The sequence below is a fragment of the Bombyx mori genome, chromosome 23 (genome assembly GCF_030269925.1).
Source record: "Bombyx mori chromosome 23, ASM3026992v2".
NCBI lineage: Eukaryota > Metazoa > Arthropoda > Insecta > Lepidoptera > Bombycidae > Bombyx > Bombyx mori.
Genome location: NC_085129.1, coordinates 16,911,278 through 16,930,632, shown reverse-complemented (window position 1 = coordinate 16,930,632; position 19,355 = coordinate 16,911,278). Strand labels below are relative to the sequence as shown.

At 39.2% G+C, this 19,355-nt stretch overlaps 1 protein-coding gene and 1 long non-coding RNA gene across 5 annotated transcripts in view; both read right to left on the bottom strand.

Annotated features, from left to right (window-relative positions):
- LOC101738454 (tau-tubulin kinase homolog Asator) overlaps positions 1-19,355 on the bottom strand; it is a 73,341-nt gene that overhangs the window by 48,854 nt on the left and 5,132 nt on the right. The window contains exon 1 of one of the 4 annotated variants that reach the window (XM_062675327.1): positions 403-436. The exons of the other annotated variants lie outside the window; for them this stretch is intronic. The gene's annotated coding sequence lies outside the window, so the exon portion shown is untranslated. Of the gene's footprint in view, positions 1-402; positions 437-19,355 lie in introns of those variants that run through there. 4 annotated transcript variants of the gene reach the window in all.
- On the bottom strand, positions 2,274-3,231 carry LOC134201176 (uncharacterized). Its single transcript, XR_009976385.1, has 2 exons — positions 3,091-3,231; positions 2,274-2,408 (listed from the first exon to the last, which is right to left on the bottom strand). It is a non-coding gene; the product is annotated as an uncharacterized LOC134201176 (long non-coding RNA).

Below are 19,355 nucleotides of genomic sequence, written 5' to 3'. Positions count from 1 at the left end.
CTTTATTTCAATTTTCCCACATTTGTTCACTATCGTATATGCCAAACGGTTAATTAAACACCGTCATTACACATTTTAATTTGAAGAAACCCTAAATAGACAAAATAATAAAAATTCACACAAATTCATACCCCGTATTCCCGCCAAAAAGTCCGTGTTAAATAATAAATAAATATTTAGTCATAGACGACACACATAATCCCTGTAACTGCACCACGCCGGATATTAATATTCAACAAGAGTTCTAGTAAACGTTTCCCGAAGTTTCGAGTTAAAGAGACCAGATTACAGTCCGACTGCACGAGCATTACAATAAGAATGCACTCACCTTGACACATGAGGTTTACAATTGCAAGTGAAAACTCCTTCGTGGCACAAATCATCCAACATGGAGGTACCTACCCGTGGCCCGACGCTCCAACACAAGTATCAGCCCAAAACAAAGCGCTTATTTAAAATAATAACAAAAATACAACGCACTCCGCCGTGTGAACCGTTGTGAAGTTCTTGTATTTTGACGTGAAACTATTTCGGTTTGACGTAGGCGTCACCTGAGACAGGGGTAACAGAAATACAGCGACGGACCACATCGTGGAGCGACCGACGACCTAAATATTCACACAATGGCCTGATTACATTGACTTCAGTGACGAATCGTTGACGAGTCGGTCACGTTTCTTGAACGCAAAGCGATGGAACTGCCGGATAATCTCGTTGACCCGCCAATTAAGTGTTTAATATTATATACCCGCATATTTATATGAAAAAAACAACAACAATATTTGCAAGTTTGTATATCACATAATGATCTCAGAAACTAAACACATTTGGGTGTGCGTGCCCTGTAGACTTCGAAATGGCAGAGCTGATTGCAAATAAACACTAAAGGAAATCTTGAGATTGTCGAAGAGATGATCCTGTGCTTAGAAGCTTGGAAGCTATCAGATCAGGGTAAGGAAAGCGGGCCGGGTTTGAACAGTAAATAATAAATCATAGATTTAACAACATTCTTATTTAGAAATGCGGTGGGTGGTATTGACTGAGCTACTTGGGGCTAAATTCTTGATCCGCAAATAATTTTATGTACGTTTCTCTAACCACCATCAACGTGGAAAGATCTAAGAAGTTTTCGCATTATTCTCATGCATGTTTTGCATCGCAGATTTTTGCTCCACAAAACCCTAGGATTTTGTTTATTTTCTCGTTCTTAAAAGAATAGCTGTTAGAATAACTATAAATTAATGTTCGCACGCAAGCATTGTTTGATCCTTCGATTCGGATTATGCTCTCTACAAAATTTTTTTTTAATTGCCTCCAAAAAAATATTTTTTTTATTGCTTAGATGGCACGAGCCCACGGCCCCACCTGCTGTTAAGCGTTTACCTGAGCTCATAAGCATCTACAACGTAAATCCCGCCACCTACCTTGAGACATGAATTCATGGGTTCTCAGATTTTCAGATTTGATATTTGAACCGCGTAATACCTGCAAATATAGTATCTGGCATGTTCAAAAGCTAGCTAAATAATCGCCAATTGCATTGAGCTTCGCGATCATCTATCTCTCGGGGAATTGTCTAGTAGTTATGAAGGAGTAACGAAGACATGCGTTCTTAGTCTCAATATTTACAGTACAACGGCTGCTTCAGCCTTCAAACCGAAACGCATTACTGCTTCACGGCAGAAATAGGCAGGGCGGTGGCACCTTCCCGCGCGCGCTCAGAAGAATTCGGACATGACATTGACAATGCGCGCTCCAGAGAGTATTTCGAGTACAATAAACGCGATATGTTACCTTCAAATAGAATTGTTTACACGAACTTTTCTTTGCAAACTGAGGCGGATAAGTTTTATTATGTACTGATGATTCACGCACGAAATCAATTAATACGCTTGTAAAATATAAAACAAAGCATCTTGCAGATCAACAATTGGCCAAACTCGTAAACTGGAAAGGAATAAATTAAATCTAATATCATGTTATATGCAAAATTGTGGTATTACTGGTGGTAGGGAGTCCGCGCGGGTAGGTACCACCACCCTGCCTATTTCTGCCGTGAAGTAGTAATGCGTTTGGGCTTGAAAGATGGGGCAGCCGTTGTATCTATACTGAGACTTTAGAACTTATATCTCAAGGTGGGTGGCGCATTTACGTTGTAGATGTCTATCGACTCCAGTAACCACTTAACACCAGATGAGCTGTGAGCTCGTCCAAACATGTAGCAGTAAAAAAATATATTTTTGACTGCAAAAAATCAATAAAAAGCCTCAACAAAAAAAAAACTTCTTATTTATATTTACATTTTTTGTCTTCACGGTGTCATAATTGTTATTACAATACAACCGGAATTAGACCTCATGCCTCAAGCTGGGTAATCTGTGTTGTCCATGACTCCATAAGTCGAATACCTGCGAAACGATGAGGGTAAAAGTAAGAAGCGCCATCTCGGTGTTTTAAAAAGTGCCCGCTGAAAAGGAGCGAATTAAGATGGCGCCACAGTAGCAAGTGGAAGGATTTTATAGACAGCGTCTTATACTACAACACCTCACTTCAACCCAGTACGTTTCACTCTGTTAAAAGCTGCTTTATTAGTATAATTTCCACTTCCTACATTAGCACTATTTCGGTGAGTCTTCCAACAACAACTTGCTGTTTACATGTGGACACTCTTTCAATTTGTCCCCTATACAATATGGCGCTTCTTATTTTTACCCTCCATCATCGAGTGGTAATATATCGATGCCCTCCGTAAATAAAACGAATCTAATCCAACATGGCGCGAATCCAGTGTTTGACCCTTCGTGACCTTTTCAAACTTTTACTCAATCGTAGGACGCTAGAACATTCCGTACCCACCTACGTCAGAAAAAAATACTTATTTTCAGTCACAGAAAGTAACTAGGAAACACTACAGACCTATATTCGATGATTTTTGGAATGAAAACCCGGAAACAATATAAAATCGGACGCCATTTTACATACACCGTCCATAGATATAATAAAATCGTAGATATGCTGTGTTCGTGTAATCGTTTAATACAAAAATACTACTGTGGCGAATTAAGAATCAGTAAAAAAAAAAGCGCTTACGAAAAAAATTCAGTCAATTCCACGGTTTCTATCTTTTTTTTTTTATTGCCCTTGTAGGCTGACGAGCATACGGCCCACCTGATGGTGAGTGGTTACCGTCGCCCATGGACTTCAGCAATGCCAGGGGCAGACCCAAGCCGCTGCCTACCGTTTATCTATCAAATAAATTTCTAATAGACTAAAAGTTTCGTTTTCGTTTTTCGTTATTCGTGACTAAAAAGGCCGCATTCTTATCTAATCTGTACCACAAAATTATTAGAACTATTAATTTTTTTTCCTACCTATTCTGGAAGAGAGGCCGCCCCAAAACAACTTGGCGTCGCTCGGTGGAGCAGGAACTAGGGGTCTTTTTTTTTATTGCCTTTGTAGGCAGACGAGCATACGGCCCACCTGATGGTAAGTGGTCACCGTCGCTCATGGACGTCAGCAGTGCCAGGGGCAGAGCCAAGCCGCTGCCTAATGACGTGGGAGGAGCTAGAACAGACTGCCCAAGACCGATGTAAATGGAAAAATTTGATTCGAGCCCTACACCCCAGCAAAGGGTAATAGGAAAGAATGATGATGATGATGATGATGCTGATAGCCTTGAGAGGCTATTTCAGCTTCACCTCATGCTCACCTTCGGCTCATGTAGGTGAGCTCACGCGGCTCGAACCGGAAGTGTTGCTAGCACTCTGGCCCTAGTAAGAGCAGTGCTTCGCAGAATCTACCACCGGATCGGAAACGCGACCTACTGAGAAGATCCGGCGAGAAACTCAGTGGGCAACTGATGAGAAATAATATTACAGTTCTCAAAAAAATTTAAATCTTTATATGAACATTAAAGAAGACGCTACGACTGTATTTGAGGAAACTATTTAAATTGATGTAATTTGCCAAGGTAACAAGCGGCTTCCGGAGTCCCACCTCGGGATTTTAGTCTCATTTTTAAAGTAAAATAGCTGATACAAAATCACACACTTCATTTTCAAACGAGCTACATATAAAATGATTTCTCAAAATTATTTCGTATTCAAAAGATCAAATTTTTAAACAGTTCATGATATCTACAAATTGTTTAATGCTCCACCAAATGTTACAAATAATTGTAATCACAAAGAATAAGTACCCACTTATGCAATAAATTGTCGATTTAATCTCACGTGAATTCTTTGGCTTTCGACTTTGTGAATGTTTTTATAAAGATCGTTGTTACTATGCATTATACTTTAATGAGTATTTTATGAATAATAAGACATAAGACTGAATTGGTAAATGGAAAATTGAAAAGCATTGATTTGTTTTGACAATTGACCACTGAACATTTGACTCTAATATAGAACATCATTTAAGGTGGTGCCAGTTTTGTTTACAGGAAGTTTGCAACCAAGGAGTCCATATTCCGACCTTAACCTTGCTCCTATTAATCTAAAACTAATTTCGATTATGTAAATTTAAACTGCGAAACTTATCTAAATGGCCAATAATAATGTTATTATGACAACAAACTTATAAATTACGAACGAAATCGACCGCCATTTTAATATTTGGCGCCATTCCAATATGGCGACGAATGTAAGCGGAGGAAATGCCACTTTCGTTTGCGATGTGGATTTCATAGCCACGACGAATGTTCGCAAATTAATTTGAAAAAAAAAAGACTTCAGCTTATTTTAAGTTTAAGTTTAATTCTGGATATCTTGCGACCTACCAATTCGTTTTCCAAAGCATAGTTTACCAGACACGTAGTGCTCTGAAGAGTAATTGAGATGATCTCGACTTTACCATCGCACCGCCTGTCGCCGGAGCAGAGCTCTTTTCTACTAAATACTACTAGTTTCTACCTAGAACCGTTATATTTATCTACAATGCATTTCCAGGGATATTTTCTGCCGCATACCATCCGGCTGCGAATGAACATCCCTACCAGGATTTCCAGACCGCTGTAACCCGTTTTTCTTCAAACGGGGTTTGTGGAAACTCAGCGGAAAGCATTGGCTCTGCGGTGTTGGCATTGCTGATGTGACTGTAACATTACGCGGGCCACATACTAGTCTGCCTATAGGGGCAATAAAAAAAAGTTCGATCCACAATCAACCGAGACCGTGTATTTACTCACAGCTAGGGTCCTAGAATAGCACTAGGTACTTCATATTTTTCCGTGCCATAGACACATCCCACTGAGTTTCTCGCCGGATCTTTTCAGTAGGTCGCGATTGCGATCCGGTGATAGATTCAACGAAGCACTGCTCTTGCTAGGACTGGTGTTAGCAAATTCAGGTTGAGCCTTTTGATTTTTTTTTGATTTTGCAAATTTTTTGATTTTGATTTTGATTTTTGATTTTGATAGATTCAACGAAGCACTGCTCTTGCTAGGACTGGTGTTAGCAAATTCAGGTTGAGCCTGTGAGTTAACCTACCCATCCAGGCGTGGCCGGAATAGCCTCTTAGGCTTCCAGCGAATAGGTAGGGAAAACTTTTGATAAATCGGTGTGTTTCCGTTTGGAGGGTGGGTAGGTTGGAAGGTAACCATTGTACTATTTAACTGAGATTTTGAACTCACGTCGCAAGGTTGGTAGTGGCGTTTAAGTTGTTGATGTATGTTAGTTTCGGTAACCACTTAACATCAGGTCTAACCAATAAAAAAAACAAAGAGCTTGCCGGGCTTGACCGATAAAAAATACACTAGCAATAGATAATATGTGCTCCTCCGTGCGGCGTGTTCCTCAGTGCTGAGGGTCGTGACCATTACTTTGTTAGGACTATGTTCCTCCATTCCTTCCTGTCCTTAGCGCACCGGATAGCGACATTGATGCTGGAGCCCAAAGTCATCTTAACCTGGTCGGACTAGCGCATAGGGTCACGCCTCCTTGGTCTCTTTCCTTCCACTTTCCGGTCATGAGTAGTCTTTCGAGATTGTCACTCTTTTTCCTCGCAACGTGACCGAAAAACTCACAATCCTACGTACGGCACGGACGCCTCGCTCTTCCAGGATTGATGAGTTAGTCCGATGTGCCGTCCAGGGAATCCGGCAGCATTTTCCTATAGCACCACATCTCAAGCACGTCGACCCGACTTCGGTCAGCTTTTTTTAGAGTCCATATGCTAAACTATTCTAAAATATTTATTCTTTGCTCTGAGATAATTATGATTATGGGGTATACAAACTTGTTGACCTTGACTTGTTGTTATTGGTGGTGGTGGTGAACAGGCACACACACGGCTCGCCTGTAGTTACATGTCTCCCGAAACCCATAGACATCAACTACGTAATAACCGTCACCCACCTTGAGACAACAGTTCTAAGTCCAACTTTAAAATACAACAGCAGCCCGAGTCGAAAGGCATTACTGCTTCGCAACAGAAATAGGCAGAGAGTACCCATCCTTGCGGACTCAGAAGACGCAAGACCACTAGTATAAACTAAGATTAAAGTTATCATTTATTGCATTGGTGTAATTGTGCATTAGTTTGTTCAGGTATAAGTGGACAAAATGTTTGATCTTCTCGGCGGGTCGTAATTCCGATCCGGTAGTAGATTCATTTGTGAGGCAACTGCTCTTATTTGAAAGCAGCTGCTAGCAAATCCCACACCTGCTGGCTGAACCTACGATAAATGGCCTAACATTATAATGTTTAGCGTTATAAAAATAAGAGTCATTTTAACGAAATAGTTTTTCAAACGTTGCCCACAGTAATTGGTATAAAACCATTTGGCTTACTGATAATCAAACTTGTGCCTTTTAATGTAGGCTACAAACTCGACCGTCAGGCGTCAGTTGCACAGATAATACACATAAATTAGTTATAGATAAGCAACTCAAGCCATCAACAAAAATTTTGCCCACTGAGTTTCTCGCCGGATCTTCTCAGTGGGTCGCGTTTCCGATCCGGTGGTAGATTCTGCGAAGCACTGCTCTTGCTAGGGTCAGTGTTAGCAACTCTCCGGTTGAGCCCCGCGAGCTCACCTACTAACGTTAGGGCGAAGCTGAAATAGCCTCTCAAGGCTATCAGCATAGGTAGGAAAAAAAAAAAAAAAAAACAAAAATGTTTACGGCCACTAGATGGCTTCGCTTCGATTAGTTTCTCATTGCCCCTGTAAATGGCAGTAACATATTACCTATCCTATATTTTATTTTTAATGAAGGATTTTGTAAATTTTCAGACATCACTAATTGATAAAATTTAATCTATTTGTCTATAGCAATTAAAGACTGTATGATTTATTATTTTTTAATTTTCTGTGTTTAGTTATACCATAATTAAATGCCTTAACTTTAACAACATAAAAGTTTAGGGGCAGCCACTACAAGATGTCGCTAGTTTCCATACATAAAAAATATTTGTCTTAAAGTATCGCAGTTTCAGAGCTCTGGTCAGTTGTAGATTTTCCGAAACAATGTTAAAAATAAACCGCCCAACCCAAAGTCAATGTCAGCAATGTTTAGCGAAAAAACAAAAAAAAATCGGCGTGCTGAAATATATAGTGACGTGCCTGCTATCCGAGAATAATTTTAGCATTCAATTCACTTTTAGTAGTACCATTCGAAGTTATTGGTACATTTTCTGTTTTCTTTCCCTTACGGACTTTTTGGCGGGAACGCGAGGAGTGAAGTTGTGTGATTTGTTTTATTTTGTCTATTTAGTGTTTTTTCGGGTTTAAATGTGTAATAACGGTGGTTTATTAACTGTTTAATATCTGTTAAAGTGCACAAATGTGGGAAAATGAAACAAAGCCGCTGGACGTCACTTCTCGGGATCCTCCAAAAAGTCCAATGAAAAAGTCTCAGTAGATGACCACCATTTTACTGAGATTATATTTCATCCCATATCATCTCATCTCATTTCATTTGATTTCATCCCAGTTGATTAATGACTCAAATCAATCATCTTCATTTCATTTCATCATTTTTCATATAAATAAGAAAATAAATTAAAATAAGATATGACTTAAAAGTCTTAGTTACCAGGTCATAAAATCCCTTAAAAAAAAACTTTCTCTTACCTTATCGTTATCGTAATAAACGTCGAAAAGCGTGAACACAAAATGGAAGGAATCGTTTAAACAAAATCCAGAAAGGTTAAATTATGTTCAGAGTGTAAAAAAATAATATAGTAAGGTATGATTACTCAAGAGGGTGCAATCCTTGCATTTGTTGCCGAAAAACAAATAAGCTAGTTCTAATTCTTAGGATTTATAATGCTTCGACTGTATAGTATAAATCTGTGCTTCAAAGATTCGGTGTTTTAATTGAACTTCAAATATGTTTATCACATTCGCATAGCAGAAGAAGTTTTTTCGTCATATTTGTTCCAAATGTTTAAACTTTAAATGGCTCTGCTGTAAAGTCGCAAGAATGTCGCTTAAATCAAAGCCGTCGAATTATAAAATGTTCATTCCAACATAGTATTACGTCAAAATAGTAAAACATTTGGAGTTTTTTCGCAAACATTTTGTTGTGCGCAGAAGGCGGGAGTTATTTTCGCGCGTTTTTTACTATTCTATGGTTTTGACATAAAAGTGTATAAATAACGTATTTAAAAATCTTGGTATTTACGTGAATTTAAATAGTGTAGTTGATTTATTTTTGGCATAACTCTGAACTGTGTTTACTTAGCGTATGTTTCAATGGTTCGTGTGTGTTTAGAATGTGTAAAATACGAGTTATGATGTTACAAAAAGGGACAATGTATGCGGGAAAGGGAAGATAAAAGTAAAAACAAATAATATTGAACGCTTTAGATTAAAAGCTATGCATCGAAAATGGCACCTGTGTGCTTAGTGCGAGTATTTTAAGTTTACTTTAGTTTAGTGTTAAGTGGTTACTGGAGCCCATAGACATCTTCAACGTAAATGCGCCACCCACCTTGAGACATTAGTTCTAAGATCTCAGTATAGTTACAACGGCTGCCCTGCCCTTCAATATTTTGATTTCTTCTGTATTTGTATGGAGTTGGAACAACGCCCCTACTAAGAGTCTACTTAAGCGATTGAGAAGAAAACTCGCATAAATCACACTGTACCTTAATGACTCCAAAATGAATTCGTTATTCCGAAATGTTCACTTAAAAGCAGAAATTAGGTAAAAAGACGTATTTAAACATACACGTTAGTTATGATTTAGTCCAACAATGTCGCTTTCCACAAAATGCAGAGTCATTAAGGAAGTCGCATACGTTTTGGACGAATGCCAATCGTATCGTTCACCTACAAAAGTAAGTTTTATTTTGTCTTTCAAACAAATTCAGTAAAAATGTCAGATCAAAATGTAGGTACTCTCAATATAAATATAAATAGAAAAATGAAGTGAGTCTTTCACGAAGTTATAATTTTAAGATAATGAAAACCATATTTCAAACATTCTTTCTTTTTTTCTCCACCTTATCTATATTTATATATATATAAATAGGCAGGGTGGCGGACTCACATGAGGTCCTACCACCAGTAATACCACCATTTTGCATATAACATGATATTAGATTTAATTTATTCCTTTCCAACTTACGGGTTTGGCCAACTGTTGATTTGCAAGATGCTTTGTTTTATTTTTTACAATCCTATTAATTGATTTCGTGCGTGAATCATCAGTACATAATAAAACTTATCCGCCTCAGTTTGCAAAGAGAAGTTCGTGTAAACAATTCTATTTGAAGGTAACATATCGCGTTTATTGTACTCGAAATACTCTCTGGTGCGCGCATTGTCAATGTCATGTCCGAATCCTTAGGAGCGCGCGCGGGTAGGTGCCACCGCCCTGCCTATTTCTGCCGTGAAGCAGTAATGCGTTTTGGTTTGAAGGGCGGGGTAGCCGTTGTAACTATACTTGAGACCTTAGAACTTATATTTCAAGGTGGGTGGCGCATTTACGTTGTAGATTTTATGGGTTCCAATAACCACTTAACACCAGGTGGACTGTGAGCTCGTCCACCCATCTAAGCAATAAAAAAAAACAGTGATATCACTTTGTGCTCGGGTTGTTAATGATTATATCTAAGTGTATCTACTATACCTAAGTCCTGAATATACCTGTACCTGACTATATCTAAGTCTCTAATAGCTATATATAATTGGACATGTGTAAATAGACTACTACGACTAACTGACTTAAATGGACTATCGAATTTTACGTGCACAACTTCCTTCATAAATGACAATTGCTTTGAAAAACTACCATTATGGTAACAAAATTCTTAAGCCGGTAACCCTGATTTTACATAAACATTTTGTGAATTATTTTCATTTAGAACGATGACCGTTTTTGTGTCATTTTCCCTCGAAACACCTGAAAATAGCCCGGAAAATACGTTTGTATGTTTTCAAGGAACTGGGCTGTTGACCCCTGCGGTGATTCAAACTTGACAAGACCGTTATTGTATTTCGCGGTATTCGGTCTGGATAACTTTTTCTTAAGATCATAATGTGGTTAGGAAAACTATCGCGACATCAGTAAGACAAACAAATGCCCCCATATTATAAAGTTCTCTTTAGCATTCGCGCTTACCTTAAATGAGCTCTGTTGGTCTCTGATCAGTTTGATATTTAATCATTTCATTTAGGTACACAGCCACGCATCCACATCGCGGAAATCAAGGTGTAAATCTATCTTTATATCTTCTATTCTCTCTATCTTCTATCTATATATATATATAAAAATGAATTACTGTTCGTTAGTCTCGCTAAAACTCGAGAAGGGCTGGACCGATTTGGCTAATTTTGGTCTCGAATTATTTGTAGGAGTCCAGAGAAGGTTTATAAGGTAGATAAATATGAAAATTCTCGGAATTTAATAAAAATAACAATGTATTTTGTTTTTCCTCTGATGTGTCCCCCGTCGGACGGATTCCTTTTGTTTGTTTTAAGTTTATTTTATACAAAAGCTTAGGTATTTTATTTATCGATTGAGGCACTACGAAGTCTACCGGGTCAGCTAGTGATTACTAAAAATAGGATTATTTTCTAACTTTGATAATCAGTTACCTTAACTAAACGAGGTAAATACTCTTTATTTTTAAAGGTAATGGATAATGATCTTGCTGCATACCGTCTGATCCATCATCATGAGACAAGGCGCTTTCAATTTTGGCAGTAAATAAACGCCCTTAGCATTGAACGTTTTGTGCCGCGCGAACTGTAGTTGCCTTTGCCAATTATTTTCAGCGATTAAACAAACGATTGTTTGACAGCTTGTTTAATTTTCGCGGGAAAACTACGAAATTTAGATGGAATCAGACGTTGTTCTCGAAGAATGTACGGATAAATTTCATAATATCCGTCAAATCTATTTATACTCGCGTCTATTGAATAATTAAAACAATTAAAATGACAATTGGTCCCTCCGGAATCCAGTTGAAGGTTTAAACTAATTAAAGTAAAACATTCCCGATTCACAATTTTTAGCTTAAATCCACAGAAGAGCATTGTAAAGGCAATTCTGATTTGGCCTTTGAAGTTAGCACTCGGTGAAAGACTCAAAAAAAATTAGTAAATACATAGTCAGTCAGATACTAATATGTTAGGTTTTTAAATTACTGACATAGATTCTAAGTAAAACTAACAAAATGTATCTTTTTTACTGAAATTGAGATGATAAAAAATAAAAAACCCACGGCGGCCATCTTAGAATTCCAGATCGATATTTCACTTGCATTAAAAATAAGAGAAATACTTTAATTCCGACCTTAATAGCACATAATTACTTCGGTCGGTGGTACCAGCCCCACCAGCCTCACCAGCCATACTTCATCACAACGCGTCTAATTACCAATAACAGGAATAAGGCAGAGAAATCGAAAATATCAAGGTGTCATCAATATGTGTAAAAATATCATAATATCTATCATCAATCTAAAATCATTAATGCCCAATGTTAATACTTTGTCCCAGTTAGTTGGAACGTTAATCCAGAAACTCTGGACAACGTCCGAACATGACCTCAATTTAATAAATTCGCAATTGATACCTGACACAATGACCTGCATTACCAATCGGGAGTAATTGTAGTTTAATATTATGTTGGTGAATTATCGCTTTTATTGCTAACATGTTGAATGCTGGACCATTTTTAAGGGACTTCGAGCCGGTGCGTATGAATGAGGTTTTTATGAGGATTTGTTTACAGTGCCTATGAGACCAGATAGGCCGCTTTTTTATTTTTTTTATTGCTTAGCTCTAGCTCACAGCCAACCTGATGTTAACTGTGTTACTGGGGCCCATAGACATCTACAATGTATATGCCGCCACCCACCTTGAGATATGAGTTCTAAGCTCTCAGTTTTTACAATACAACGGCTGCCTCGCCCTTCAAACCGAAACGCATTACTGCTTCACAGCAGAAATAGGCGAGGTGGTATAGTGTCGTCGTGGCCTAAAGGATAAGACATCCGGTGCATTCGTATGTAGCGATGCACCGGTGTTCGAATCCCGCAGGCGGGTACCAATTTTTCTATTGAAATACGTACTCAACAAATGTTCACGATTGACTTCCACGGTGAAGGAATAACATCGTGTAATAAAAACTAAACCCGCAAAATTGTAATTTGCGTAATCACTGGTGGTAGGATCTCTTGTGAGTCCGCGCGGGTAGGTACCACCACCCCGCCTATTTCCGCCGTGAAGCAGTAATGCGTTTCGGTTCGAAGGGTGGGGTAGCCGTTGTAACTATACTGAGATCTTAGAACTTATATCTCGAGGTGGGTGGCGCATTTACGTTGTAGATGTCTATGGGCTCCAGTAACCACTTAACACCAGGTGGGCTGTGAGCTCGTCCATCCATCTAAGCAATAAAAAAAAAATAAAAAAAATAAAAAATTTACCCGTGCGAACTCGCAAGAGGTCCTACCAACAGTAGATAGTCCTCATAAAGGACGGTTGTTGAATATACCCAAACCCATAGAAATGTGGTCATAGTCATCTCCTGCAGTGAGCGATATAACGCGGTTTTGACGTGAGGCAGCTATTGGACAGTCGCGTAGGACTTTTTAAGCTGCATAACGCAGTTAACGTGTTAACTTCAACCATCGGTACCCGTTCTCGACGAAGTCGTCGAAATAAGCAGGGTGGTACCTACCCGTGTGTACACTATTAGTCAATGCTATTTGGCGTTTTCTTTTTCATTGTTCCCTACCTAAACTGATGGTCTAGAGAGACCATATCAGCGTAACCTTAACTAGTAGGTGAGCTCACGGGGCTCAAACCTGACGATATTGCTAACACGAACCCTAGCAAGAGCCGTGCTTCGCTGAATCTACCATTGTATCGAAAACGCGACCCACTAAAAACATCCGGCGAGAAACTCAGTGGGCTGTGTCTGTGGGTTAATTTATTCGCTGAGCCCTTCGTCGCAAGCGATGGGTTCGGCGAGGACGGTGACCGGTGCTTGTGGTACCTAAAAGCACCGTTACTGGATCGGGAGGATCCGAAATGACGTGAAACTATTTGGCGAACGCAGTATGCTGCTTAAATACTCAGAGGTATTTATTGCCCATTAGCCGCTTAATCGAGTGGTCGGAAACCCGCGCCTCTAACTCCTCAGTAATGGCTCTTTTTTTTATTGCTTAGATGGACGGACGGGCACACAGCCCACCTGGTATTAAGTGGTTAGCGGAGCCCATGGACATCTACAACGTAAATGCGCCATCAATCTTGAAATATAAGTTCTAAGGTCTCAATTCCGCGAAATGTTTAGTTTAGGCATGGAATATTACTTATCATCTTGCCTTAGAAGAGACGAGTAAACATTTCTGAACACACAAGCCTAATAATATTATATGTTAAAGATACGCGGACGCTCACCTACGCGCTGGTCAGGTCTGGATGCTCATCGATCTGTCGATAATCGAGGTTATAAAGACCGCCAATGACAGGAGGACGTGGAGAAGGATAGTACATCGATCAACACTCCAAGTTGGTCACGTCCTTCAGCAATAAAGACATCCACTCAGACGAAGAAGTGACGTTAAAAAATGGCCCTGCGAATAAATTTCAATTGTTTTTATCTATTTTTGGCTCGTTTGGTTGACGGCCAGCAGTTTTATCTCTCAGTTGCCTTACGACATCCACGGGGCTGATGCTGTTCTAACCCGAAATGTCACAGGTAGCAGCGTGCCCTATTCGTCATATACAAGATATTATTGCATTAATTGGAGTTTGTTTATTAAGCTTCACCTATATTCAGAGCCAAAGATTTCCTTAGTCCGAAATCTTCTAAGGTAAGTTTCACAATTAACCTGTGAGCAACACAGCATGATTTTCAGAAAAAGCTGTAGTAATTAGGTTTTTTTTTTCTTTTCTAATTTTAACTTACGGCCTGGCCACGGGGATCGGCGGTGCGAACAGCGAAGCGGTGGGCGAGGCGACCATTCGCGCAGCACCGTTTGCAGGCCACGGGTACTCACGTTCGCCGCCGCGACTAGTAAGGAAGTCCGACAGCGAAATGTCTATATCGAAATTATCTCGATATTGCTTACAAATTAATAGTTTTTTGGTTCAGGACCTATTATTTGGAAAAGATTGTGAAGTACATGATTTGAATAAGAATCGGAGTATACCTATAGATGGAGAATTCCACAAGAAGTACGAGAAATACTTTGGGTGGCTAGACTTCCAAATAGCTGGTCTAGCTAGTATTTCAGCTATTTTATTTTTTTATTGCTTAGATGGGTGGACGAGCTCACAGCCCACCTTGTGTTAAGTGGTTACTGGAGCCCATAGACATCCACAACGTAAATGCGCCACCCACCTTGAGATATAAGTTCTAAGGTCTCAAGTATAGTTATAATGGCTGCCTCACCCTTCAAACCGAAACGCATTACTACTTCACGGCAGAAATAGGCAGGGTGGTAGTACCCACCCGTGTAGACTCACAAGAGGTCCTACCACCAGTAATTACGCAAATTATTATTTTGAAGATTTCATTTTTATCACACGATGTTATTCCTTCACCGTGGAAATCAATCGTGAACGTTGAGTGTTGTTGAGTACGTATTTCATTACAAAAATTGGTACCCGCCTGATATTCGAACACCGGTGCATCGCTCAACACGATTGCACCGGACGTCCGTTAGGCCACGACGACTTTAAAAATATAAAATAAAAAATAAATAAAAAATATAACAATTTCGGCGTCAATTTTTCGCGGCGAAAACAACTAAACTCATTTAATCACTGCACTATTCGCCGCGACTACCGCTCGACTCCGTGGCTCGCGCCGTCCGTATTCATGCATTTGTTTTGCTCGCCCGCCGCATCGCGCGATTCGCTCGGTACATTTCGCCGGTCGCTTCGCCGGTCGCCGGTGCGCGTGGCTTGTTAGGTACATTTCTATGCGCTTGTTTTAGTCGCTAGACGCTTCGCCGTTCGCACCGCGCGAATATTCGCATCGGCGAATGTCCCGTGGCCAGGCTGTTATATAAATTCTCACAAACATTTACGAATTATTCAAATGAAATTAATAAGACGCTGGCTCGAACACGTCAAATTGAAACAGAACATGCATTATTTGCAGCCGAACGCAATGCAGGCAAAATAAACATTTTCATGAAACCAATTGATTTTTAGCGAAAACAAACGTAAGAAAACGATTTTAAATATTAAACACCCCGTGTTGTGCCTGAGAGATATTCCTCCGGGCGGATGTTTGCCCGTATTGACATACAGTGTGCTTAGTGCGAGTTTTTTAACGTTCTCGATAGCGTAAACGTTATTCAAAGTTGTATGGAGTTGGAACGTTTGCATAAATTTGCCGCTAGGGGCGCTGTTCCAACTGCATACAAATTCTAGTTACCTTTTACGCTATCCAGGCGGTTACAAAACTCGCACTAAGCACACTGAACGTCAAGCACGAAAATCTATCGAATTCGTAATGTAAATGTATCGAGTCGTCGTTACGAAAACGGATCATTATATTACATGGGATATAATATACAACAACCCTTTACTCAATTGCTTTATTTCAAAACCGCGTACCTTTAATTAAAGTGTATTTATTTTGTAATTAAATTAAAACAAAACCGCGTAAGTGACTTTACATAAAATCTAAGGTAACTACGAGTAAATTTTCTTTATTTTCCAATAAAGAAAGGTGTAAAGAATTATCTGTTAAGTTCAGTTGGTAATAAGAATTGAAATGGCTGAGATATTATGTTTTTTCTTCCTCCTGTAAAATCATAAATAAAGCAAATACGCGGTCTTTACAAGTTGCTCTTACGCGGATTCGCACGCGCAGCGACGATATACTACTCGATAGCCAGCCTTTGAGATTTATGTTACCGCATGTCAAAACAACTTTCGTGCTCTCGATTAAGAGTATTAATTTCGAGTTTCGAAAACGTGACGAGTCGATTGCGAAACGAAAGTAAGTAAATTAATTATTAGTGCTGTTGAAATTAATTCTTTTTACGGACGGTAGGGACGCTGTTTAAGTCCTATACATTTTTTCTAGATAGCGATACGAATGCTTTTGTCGATAGTCATTCGTGTTCGCCCCTCTCGATAGGAGCTCACGCTACGTTTTTTTTATTTATTAAGTATCTATTTTATGCGTATGATTAGAAGATAGCGTTTGCGCTCGCGGCAAGGGCGGATCCAGGGGCCCCGGGGGTCATGGGGGTCATGACCCCCCCCTGAGCTGGTTCCAGGACCTAGGTGGACCACATATTGAACATAATGATTTCAGGACACAATACTTAGTCTGGCCATAAATACTGTTACAATTAAAAATAAACAAAATATTACATTTGAATTTGGAATCTATCATTTTTATATGATTGCTCATTGAGTTTTCTCATTTTGGCGCTAATGCATTATACAATATTTTGCGATATTAAAATGGAGTGGGGTGATAAAGAAAACCGAATCGCTGTGATTGCATTACGCAAAGTACGTATGGAGCCAAATGCAATTTTTAAAACTCTCCATACGCTTGGTATTAGTAAAATGTTGGTGTACCGGGCTATTAATAGGTGCAATGAGACCTCCTCACTCCTCTGTTTGTGACAGAAAAATATCTAGCCGTCCACGTAGTGTTCGTACGAAAAAGGTGGTCAAAGCAGTAAGGGAAAGAATTCGAAGAAATCCTGTCCGAAGGCAAAAGATTTTATCTCGGGAGATGAAGATAGCACCTAGAACCATGTCGCGTATTTTAAAAGATGACTTAAGACTTGCAGCCTTTAAGAGACCTAGTGGTCATTTCTTAACTGATAATTTAAAAGAGAATAGGGTGGTAAAATCGAAACAACTACTGCAACGGTACGCAAAGGGAGGTCATAGAAAATTTTGTTTACGGATAAGAAATTTTTTACAATTGAGCAACATTTTAACAAACAAAATGACCGTATTTATGCTCAAAGCTCTAAGGAGGCTTCCCAATTAGTCGACAGAGTGCAACGTGGGCACTATCCGACTTCAGTGATGGTTTGGTGGGGTATTAGCTATGAAGGAGTGACTGAGCCATACTTTTGTGAAAAAGGTATCAAAACATCGGCACAAGTGTATCAAGATACCATTCTTGAGAAGGTAGTGAAGCCCCTTAACAACACCATGTTCAATAATCAAGAATGGTCCTTCCAGCAAGACTCGGCGCCAGGTCATAAAGCTCGGTCTACGCAGTCTTGGTTGGAAACGAACGTTTCGGACTTCATCAGAGCTGAAGACTGGCCGTCGTCTAGCCCCGTTTTTAATCCGCTGGATTATGATTAATAGTCAGTTTTAGAGAGTACGGCTTGCTCTAAACGCCATGATAATTTGGAGTCCCTAAAACAATCCGCACGATTAGCAGTGAAAATTTTTCCCATAGAAAGAGTGCGTGCTTCTATTGATAACTGGCCTCAACGTTTAAAGGACTGTATTGCAGCCAATGGAGACCACTTCGAATAAGCTTTTTATACTTTAAATTGTTTTATATTTATGTATTAAACTAACACACTGTAAAAGTAATAAATGTTATTTGCAATAGATTTTTTTTTCCTTTGTTTCAGTATTTATGGCAAGACTAGGTATATTGTTGCTCCTTATATTGCTCCTTAATTAATTTAATATAATATAATAACTTTGTATGATGGCAAATGTTTGGGAACGAACGCATCGAAAATTTGAATTTTACCGCGCCACACTTGTCGCGCGGTAAAATTCACGCAATTGCGCGCGCTTGTCGACTACGTAACGTCTAGCTAGGCCTAACCTCAAATTGAATCCTAACCTCAATCGGAATTATTCGGAATCGAAACGACTAAGCTTCAACATATCATAACATAGTTCTAAGTTAAAAAACTAAAATTTCTTTATACCTTTAATGTGCTTATAATAAAATACCTACTTTTTACTTGTATCTATTGTTATCAAAATTAAATTATAAGTTCTTGACTTGACCATGACTATGTGACCCCCTCCTGGCACCAAAGCTGGATCCGCCCTTGGTCAAAATATATGTTTTTAAATAGATTCACATCAAACGGACGTGTAAGAAAAGCGAAAACTACAAACGCAGTAACATCCAAATTAATAGGTACAGCGTCACAGAGAATTTGGCAAAAACACACAAAATTCATTTGATTATATCTCATTAGTGTGCGTAATATTAACGAAGGGGACATAGGGAGAATTTAGCGCGGTTCGGCAGCATGGGTGCGCTTGTTTCTGCCACGGCGTGCACCGATTTCTTTTCCAAGGGCACGAATAGATTAGTCGCTCGCTTCGGCTACCTCAATACTGAGGGTCGTGACCATCTCCTCGCAACAAGAGTTTAGTCTGGATTCCATGCCATTTACTCCTATCTGCCGCCGAGTGGAGAGCATCGTGAGCTGTGGTGTCGAGGGTAGTGCGGATCTGGTCAGTCCAACGTGACAGGCGTCTAACTCATGGTCTAAGTGGAGTTCTTGGAGGATCGACAAGTTCATACTTACAACTTATTACATTAATAATTTCCTAATAAATTAATGATTTATATGAGAACGTCTTTTACTTATATGGCGGCTTAAATAGACTGGTAAGTGACATGATTTTTAACCGACATAAAAAATGAGGAGATTCTCAATTCCATAGTATTTTATTTTAGGTTAGAATCAGAATCATCAGAATTTCTTCTAGGTGAACCGATTCGGATGATTATTTTTATTTAAAAGCTACTGGTTTTCGTATGGTCCCATTTAGGATTTATCAAGATCTGAGCAATCGTTTTTAAGTTATCCCTAATGATGCATATTTTAATTGACTTCGATTATGTTTTCGATATCCCTTTTTAGGTTGTCGAAGTCGGTAAAGGTCATTCGCTGAAGTCCAAACAATTATAGTG